The 9,031-nt window shown below is 55.3% G+C and overlaps 1 non-coding gene across 1 annotated transcript; it reads right to left on the bottom strand.

Annotated features, from left to right (window-relative positions):
- Positions 1 to 5,899: 5,899 nt before the first annotated feature.
- On the bottom strand, positions 5,900 to 6,090 carry LOC138235115 (U2 spliceosomal RNA). Its single transcript, XR_011188009.1, has one exon. It is a non-coding gene; the product is annotated as a U2 spliceosomal RNA (small nuclear RNA).
- Positions 6,091 to 9,031: the final 2,941 nt, after the last annotated feature.

Genomic DNA, 9,031 nt, shown 5'->3' with positions numbered 1-9,031 from the left:
ACAAAAATTAGACTCACGGTTCCCTACCCACCACCTTTAACACCACGTGATTAAGTCCTTCCAACGCTCTTTTGCGGCTGCGAATCCCCAGCGCATTACGTCCCATCGGATTCTTCGGACCACATCCGCTTTCACTTTCTTCAAGATGCCTGCGATGGTCACCTCCATGCCACTCCTGATCAGCTCAGTCCGTGCTTCCCACACGTAGATCTTCGTGAGGCTGATCAGGAGCCACAGCAGGAAGCTGGCATTCCAATTCCGGGAACCGGGCACTCCACGCATCACCATCCGCAGAGACAATGGGGCATCCAGACTTACCTGTGCGTATAGGTGTCTGCTGGTCCTCCACACCCTCTGCACGAACCCGCACTCCCAAAACACATGGTTCACGGTCTCTTCACCCGTGCAGCCTTGTCTCGGGCACTGGCTCTGCCGAGACAGTCCATGCGCATGCATGACAGACCTGACCGCCATCCGACCCCACACGCCGAGCCAATTCAAGTCTTTCATCCTGTTATCCAGGCCCTTGGGTTGGGCCTGCTGCCAGATTTCTCTGGGCACACCCAGGATCGCTGGCCTTTCTGTTGTCAAGATTGTCTTGTACATGAGCCTGTGGCTCAGCGCAGTTGTTCCTTCTTTAACCTCTGGGTGTGCCCGCAGCCACCGCACTGCGTGGTGGTAGTGCGGTGGGAGTCGCTCCGCCTTCGGGGTCGTGTTGCTCCAGACGGTCAGGTGTCGCATGCTCGTCGAGAGCCAGAGGCTCACAAACCGGCCACACAGGTGGGGCGGGTTGTCGTGCAGGATAACGCACAGGCCGGCGACGAAGACACAGTCCAGCTTCACCGGGAAGTCTGGAATCCCTCTGCCACCGTCCGTAATGGGTCTGCACATGTCCACTCTTCGAATACGCTCGTACGAGTGCCCCCAAACGAAACCAAAAACGGTCCTCACCAGGTCCTTTCTTCTTCCTGCTGGTAGGGGGTATACCACTGCCAGGTGGAGCAATAGGGGCAGGATCTCTACCTTCAGCACCAGCGCCTTCCCTATCCAGGTCAAAGACCGCTTCTGCCAAAGGCCCAGCTTTTGGTTGATCCTTCGGAACCTGGCCTCCCAGTTCAAGCCCGCAGGGTCCATGTTGTGAAAAAGGACCCCCAAGACTTTCACTGGGCCTGTCGTCCTCGTCAGTCCTCCAAACGTCCTTGGTTCACATGGCCAGGTCCCGAACAGTTTAACCAGGCTTTTGGCATGGTTCAGTCGGGCGCCAGTGCCTCTGGAAAAGACCTCCACGATGTCCAATGCCCTCCCCAGGCTTCTTTCAGAGCCTAGGAAGAGCGTGATGTCATCCGCATACGCGGCAATCTTGGCTTCCTGCCCTCCTCCACCTGGCACTCGAATCCCTTCCACTCCAGGGTCCTTCCTCAACTGGTCAAGCAGGAGCTCGATGTAAATGACGTACAGCAGGGGGGAGAGAGGACAGCCCTGTCGCACACCACACCTAACGGGGATGCTCCTCCCCACTGCTCCATTAATGCATACCCGGGATATTGCGCCGTTATACAGAGTCCTGATCCACCTGACAAAACTGTCAGGCAGACCCTTCTTCCGTAAAAGTGCCCACAGGATCCCATGGTGGACCCGGTCAAAAGCCTTCGCCTGGTCTAAGCTCACCAGCATGAGCGGCAGGCCCCTGTCCTCCACCCAGGAGATGACGTCTCGGATCAGCTGCAGCGTCCAGCTGATCTTTCTTCCTGCCACGCCACATGTCTGGTCAGCCTTGACCAGCTCCGGCATTACGGTTCTCAGGCGGCCGCCCAGCACCCTGGCCAAGATCTTGTAATCCGTGCACAGGATCTGGATCGGCCTCCAGTTGCCCAGGTCCGCCTTGTCTCCTCCCTTGAAGATCAAAGAGACGACTCCGGTCTTCATAGAGAGGCCCAAACCACCGTCGTTCAGGACCTCATTAAAGACCTGCACCAGGAAAGGCTCCAGTTGTCTCCAGAAGGTGCGGTAAAACTCGGTCGGTAGGCCATCCACGCCAGGGACAGTGCCTTTCTTCAAGCCCAGCATTGCCACTCGGACCTCTGCCCCCGACACTGGCCCGACCAGTGCGGATGGGTCTTCAACCGCCTTCTCCACACCCTCCAAGAGCCTATCCTTAGTGCTCGAGTCGATCTCCTTCTCAGAAAACAAGGCTTCGTAGAATCCTGTGGCGCACCTCAACATCCCGGGTATATCCGTGGCTGCAGTCCCGTCTTCACGCCGGATGTTTTCGAAAAGACTGCGCTCTTGCTGTCTTCTCACGGCGCTGAAGAACTGGGCCGAGCATCGTTCTTCTCCTTCCCTCCAGACTCCCTGCAACCTGAAAAGGAAGTCCTTTGCTCGCTGCAGCCACTTATCCTTAAGCAGGCCTCTGACGTATGCAATTCTTTCGCCGTCGAAGGCGCCCCCCTGGTTCAGCTGGCTGTACAGTGCCTCAAGCTCCTCCTGGAGTTGGGTACACTGGCGTTCCTCCAATCTTCGCCGGATCCAACAATACCTTTTGGTGACCGTTGCGATGATAAGCTTACAGGATTCCCACCAGTGTACCGCAGAACCGAAGAGTTCTCTCTTCTTCTCGAGGTCTTTAAGCACTGCCTCCATCTTCCTTTGATATCTCGCCTCAAGTAGGACTTGCTTGTTTAGCTTCCAGTACCCAGCCTGGAAGCCTAGGTCCTCAACACCAAAGGAAACTGCCAGCAACTGATGGTCTGAAAACCAGGTGGGGGTCACCTGCCTGCTTAGGATTTTCCATTTCACAGTGGAGAGGATATAATCAAGACGTCTGAAAATCCCTCTTCCGTTGTCCCAGGTGTGGTGTGCAACGTTATCAAACCCGTCTCGCAATCTGAAATCCGTGATCAAGGACCTCAGTAGGTGAACTCCCTCGCCGTGCGAGTCTCCTAAATCAACATTGAAGTCGCCGCCCATGATCAGCTCCCTGTTGGTGTATAGCAAGGGCTCCAGATCTCTCAAAAAGGAGCCCTGCTGGCGTCTGTCTGCTGGGGCGTACACTCCGATTAATCTGACCCTTGTCCCCTTCCAGGTGCCATCCACCACCAGCAGACGTCCGGGGATCACTGAGCTGACCGTCTGGGCGGCGAAGCTCGGTGAACCACATAGGATGCCCACACCGGCAGAGTTCACCCCTCCGACGCTCCACCACGAAGGACCCTTCCTCCACGCCTTCTGGAGGGTCCTCACGTCGTCGAGGTCCTTGAGGTGGACTTCTTGAAGAAAACACAGATCCAGATTCTTTTGAGACAGGTATGAAAAAACCGCCGTCCGCTTGTCCGTCTTCCGCAGTCCCCTCACATTGGCTGTTGCCACCACGAGGGTCATGGTGGATCCAAGAGGGGTTTGTCACTCTCCATCTCCTCTCCCTGACTGGACTCAGGTGAGCTTGCTGCCCCTGCTGTACTTCCGGAGGTTTCACTATCCGTGGTGTCCATAAGGGGGAGCGACCCCAGGGGGCTGAACGGGAACGCCTGTTCGGGGGTAAGCACGCCGGGCTGGCAGTCGACTATCGGACTGCCGTCGTCCGTCACGTCCTGAGCCACCGAATAGGCGTGGCAGGGTACTGGTCCGGCTCCCTGCCCAGGAGGCAGAGAGCCCTCGGTGTCTTCGGGCTCTGAGTCGCTCGAAGTCGACCGGAGTGTCTCTTCCTCCATCTTCTCCATGTCTACCATCTCCTCCTGATTTTCTCCCTCATCTCCTCCTTCATCCGTCTTCTTCTTCTTTTCCTGGGTCCCCTTCTTCCTTCTCCCAGCCCGTAAGCGCTTCTGCTTATTCGGCCCTAGGGTGGTGAGAGTTGTTGCCCCCACCTCCTCTCCCACCAGTCCCGACACTGCAGGTGTTACTTCCTCCACTGTGGGTCGTGTCCCCTTCACCACATCTGCCCAGGAGGTGCGGCCCATCTCCCGTGAAGTTCCCGGTCGTGCCTCTTCTTCTCCCGTTTGTCCTCCATCTTGCCTCCCTTCCTCCTCCTGTCTCTTCTCCCATTGCTTCCCCCCTTTCTCGTTGGCCTTGTCGCCCTCCGGTTGATCCTCCTCCTCCCCACCCTCCTCTGGGCGCTGTACCCAGGTTTGGAGTTCCCTCTCCAGGTCCCTGCCCCTCTGATTACACTGCCGGAAAAGGTGTCCTGTGTTCCCACACAGGGAGCACTCCTTCACCGGGCAGGCCCGTGTGCAGTGGCCCGTGCGGTGACACTTCCCACACTCTCCGACAGTGCACGTCGCCTCGCGGTGACCAAAACCTCGGCACTTCCTGCAAAAGTCTGGTTGATCCCAGTAAAAAAGGTATCCCCTAAATGCTCCAATGGCGAAAGTGCCCGGGGGGTGGGCGAAACCGTCCCGTGATCTGTCATCTCTCCGTAATTCGACCTCATATTTAAGTTTCCCGGTCCAAACCGTACGAGTGTCACTAACGACATCTGGGCCTTTCAGCACCTCCACATAACGACGCAGGAAGGTCGTCACATCCCGGTACGACACGAAAGGGTCGAACATGTGGATGACCACCCGTCTTCTACTATCTCCCTGCAAGCCCCCGCACTCGTACTCACGCATTTTTCCCTCCGCCTTTGCTTGTGCATACCTCTCCGCTGCCCTCCTATGAAGCTCGGCGGTCCTGAAGGTGACATCCATAAATTTCTGTGCCCGGTTCCCCTGTAAGCATAAGATCTCACTTGCCTTGAATCCGAGAATGCCAAACAGTACCTCATCTTCAAAGGGCTCTCTTCCCTGAGGCTCCGTCTCCGCCCTCCAGTGAAAGCGGACGGTCCAACGAACGCTGGGGTTCATCCCGGCCTTCCTCGCCTCCCCGGGATCCGCAGCCATGATGAAAAAGCAGCCTTTCGGCTGCCAAGCAGCCCTCGCTCCAAAAAAAACCCAAGTGAAAAGCACAATCCGAAGTCCAAAATCCAAAGGCAATCCAAAAAGCAGTCCGGGGTCCAAAACGCAGAAATCCAACCGTGTCCTTGTAGAAATTGATGTCCACTCGATCTCCCCTCTCCCTCGACCTCTGACCTTAGCCAAAAGGCCGAGAAGCGATGCCCGACGCCGGCCTTGGGCGGGCGCGCGGGCGTCCGGCTGGCGCGCAGCGGCGCAGGCCGACGCCTCGGGAGCCCGGTCCGCACGCGGCTGCCGGCCGCCCGGACTCCGCTCTCCCCCTCTCTTGCCTGCCTGCTTGCTCGCCTGCCTGCCCGCCAGTCCCGGGCGGGGGCCCTGCTCTTGGATCTCCTGTCAACGGCCCGACAACGACCGCAGCCGCAGGGGGGCGCCAGCCGGCCGGCCTCCTTAGCTTAGGCCCCTCCCACCAGCAGCAGCTGTGCCGAGCGAGCTGCAAGCGAAAGCGGACCGTCGGCACCTGCGGGCAGAGGCAAGGGGCAGCGCTCTCTCGGGAGGGACGGGGACACACACACACACACACACACAGACGCGCGCGCCTGCCCGCCTGCCGGAAAAAAAGGAAGAAAAGGTGTATATACTAAGTTTTTTGGAGGGAAACCGCCCGGCTGTCGAAAGGGGCCCGCCTGCGAGGACGGGGACACACACACACACACACACACACACACACACACACACACACACACAAAAGCCACGCCTGCCTCCCTGGGAAAAGGCTGAAAAAACTAAGTTTTTTGGAGGGAAAACGCACGGGAGCCGAAAAGGGGGCCGGCCTGCTTGCCCAGAGAGTCGAGACGCGGGAAAGTGCACAGAGGGAGCACGGGAACGGAGACGGGGAGGGGGAGGGGGAGAGAGAGACACACAGATGGACGAGAGACGAGACCCGAGAAGAAGGAGCTCCAGTCCACCTCGCTTGCTTGCTTGCTTGCTACGTCTGTCTTTTCACCGCTGAGAGAAGGTGGTGCACCGCTCCCGGAGGCGCTGCAATACCGGGCCGATGCGTGGAGAGGACGGAGCAAGCTCCTGATCCAGCTCCCTGTTCCAAAAATCCGTTTAATATGTGGTCCCCCGATGGGGGACGTATCAGATATTAAACTGATAAGAACAGATTTTTTTGTTTTTAAATATATTTTATTACAAAAGACATCACAAACAATCATAATCAAACCTTAATCACAACGACAACACTGTACATAACAGAAAACAAAGCCCTGAAACAGAACAAAAAACAAAAACCCCAAACACTCCTCATTACCATAACCCCACCCCTTATTCTAATGAACACACACCCTCTAAGAAACAAAAACTCTCTCAAAAACTCAGAATCATCCCTTCTACTCTAAATATCTACTAGAGATTTCCACTTTTCCTTGACCGCATGGTAGCTCCAATTTCTCAGGTCGGCTGCTATCATGCATTTGACGTCCCACTTTACTTTGTCCCAAACTCCCCTCACACTCCGCAACACACCTTTTTTAACTAGGACATTTCTGGCAGCCCATAATTCTAACTTAACGCAACTGATCAAAAACCATAAAACAAAAACAGTCCCTTTTGTCCTCCCCCTCCCCCCGACGCCATACATCAAGGTCGCTAGATTTATTTTAAAACCGGACTCTAGCGTTCCTAAAAAAGGCACACACTTCCCCCACACGCGCTGTGCAAAAGAACAAAACCAAAACACATGTTCGATCGTCTCAACAGCTTGGCAGTCCGCCCGCGGGCACCTGGCCTGCCTGGTGAGCTTGTGCTTGTACAAGACATCCCGCACCGGAAGCCTTTTCCACGCCGCCAGCCAGTTCAGATCCTGCATATCAAGTCGTAGGCCTCTGGGCTGTACCCTCTTCCAGATCTTTGTGGCGACACCCCCGACGATAGTGGCTTCCCCCTGCTCCATTACTGCGCGGTACAGTGCCTTGTGGTCCGCCAGAGGAGGATCTCCCCCGGCCAGATGAGTTCTCACCCAGGCTACTGCGTGCCTGTAATGCCACGGTAAGTCTTCCCCGTGCGGGACGTCGTTCCTCCAGCCTGTAAGGTGCCTCATACTGCTGGCCAGCCAGAACCTTGCAAAAAACTGAGAGCAGTGCGTTACTGGTTGACCTAAAGTAGCGCACAACCCCGACACATACAGGCAATTCAGTTTGACGGGGATGTTTGGAACCCCCCTACCTCCCTTCTCGATTGGACGGTACATATCGATGCGCTTGATGTACTCATATTTCTTGCTCCACAAGAAATCAAAGGTGACTTTAACAAGATATCTATTGTATCTTGCAGGCATTGGGAAGACATAAGCGAGATGAATCAGCGCAGGTAAGACTTCTGTTTTCAATACTACGACCTTCTCCGTGAAAGTTAAAAGTCTATCGCTCCATCGCTGCAATCTCACCCTTGTGACTTCTAAAGTCTGCAGCCAGTTGTGATGCACCATCCCCTGGTCTTGGAAGGAGATGCCCAACACTTTCAAGGGGCCCTTACAAAAGTCCAGCCCACATATCCCTCCCTCCCTCTCTCTCCATGACCCGAAAAACTTAACCTTACTTTTTTGCTTGTTCAGCCTGGCCCCTGACACCTTAGCAAAGTCCTCAAAAAGGACCAGAGCTTTATGCAGGCCATGGTCAGAGGTCAGCATCAGCGTTACGTCGTCCGCATACGCAGACAACTTGACCCGCTCTCCGCCACTCCCAGGCACTAACAGCCCGTCCACCTCTGGGGACATGTTCACCATCCTCACAAACGGTTCCATGTAGAGGATGAACAGCAACGGGGACAGGGGGCAACCTTGCCTCACTCCCGAGTTTTGCTTCACGATCTTCCCAGTGAAACCATTGACCACGACTCTGCTGCCCACCTGTGCATACAAAGTCCTCAGCCAGCCAATAAAAGTGCGTCCGAAGCCCATTCGTTCCATCACCTGCCACAGGAACGCGTGCGATACCTTGTCAAACGCCTTCTCCAGGTCTAGGTTGGCTAAAACTAGTGGCAGGTTCCTTTGTTCAGACCATGCAACTGCATCCCTAATGAGCTGCAGAGACCAGCTGATCCTTCTCCCTTTCACGCCACAAGTCTGATCTTTGCCCACCACCGACCCTATTACCTCCTTCAACCGATTGACCAGTACCTTGGCAATGAGCTTGTAATCGGCACACAACATAGTGAGTGGCCTCCAATTCCCTAAGTCTGTTGTCTGTCCTTTCTTAAATAATAAGGTCAGGACCCCCTCACGCATCGAGTCCCCTAGTCTCCCCTTAGTGACGACCTCTATTGTTATTTTGAGCATTATAGGCCCTAGTATGCCCCAAAAAGCCTTGTAGAATTCTGCAGGCAAGCCGTCTAAGCCTGGTGCCTTCCTGTTTTTCATCCCGGCCAGCGCTCCTTTAAGTTCTTCTATACTGATAGGCCTTTCCAAAAAAAGCCTGCCACTCTCCGGCACCCGTGCAGTGATGCACTCCAACACAGCGGACCCCGATGCTTCTCCTACAAGTTCACCCGAGAAGAGCTCTTTATAGTATGCATGGACCGCCTTCAGCATACCATCAGTGTCTTCCACTATCTTGTCGGCACTAACGCGGACCCCACTCATACTTCTCCTGTTCTGAAGTCTCCTCACCTGCCGGAACAGAGAAGAGGCGCATGTCCGTTGCTGCAACAGGGAATCGATCCGGGCTTTAAACAGAAAGCTTCTAGCTCTTTGCTGGTGATAAGTTTTCAACCTGGCCCTGACAGCTGCTATTTCCTCCATGTCAACTTCCACCCCCTCATTAAGCAGAGAATAAAGGTTATGCAACTCCCGTTGCAGGATCCTCCCCTCCCTTACTTCACTCCTCCGGCGATTTAAACTATACTCCTTAGTGAACTTTCTGATCCGCTTCTTCACTACCTCCCACCAGTCCAGAGCCGAAATATGGCTCCTCTTTGCGCCCCACCATTCATTCAGCTTGGATGCCATACACTTAAGGTAAGGCTCCTCACTCAATACCCCCACATTCATTCGCCAATAGCCCCTGCCATACAATCTGTGCTGAAGACGCAATTCAACCTCGACGATGGTGTGGTCGGAGCACCACGTTGGCTGGACAGCAGCTCTC

This window comes from Lepisosteus oculatus, unplaced genomic scaffold (assembly GCF_040954835.1).
Source record: "Lepisosteus oculatus isolate fLepOcu1 unplaced genomic scaffold, fLepOcu1.hap2 HAP2_SCAFFOLD_760, whole genome shotgun sequence".
NCBI lineage: Eukaryota > Metazoa > Chordata > Actinopteri > Semionotiformes > Lepisosteidae > Lepisosteus > Lepisosteus oculatus.
This window is presented reverse-complemented; position numbering and strand designations above follow the sequence as displayed.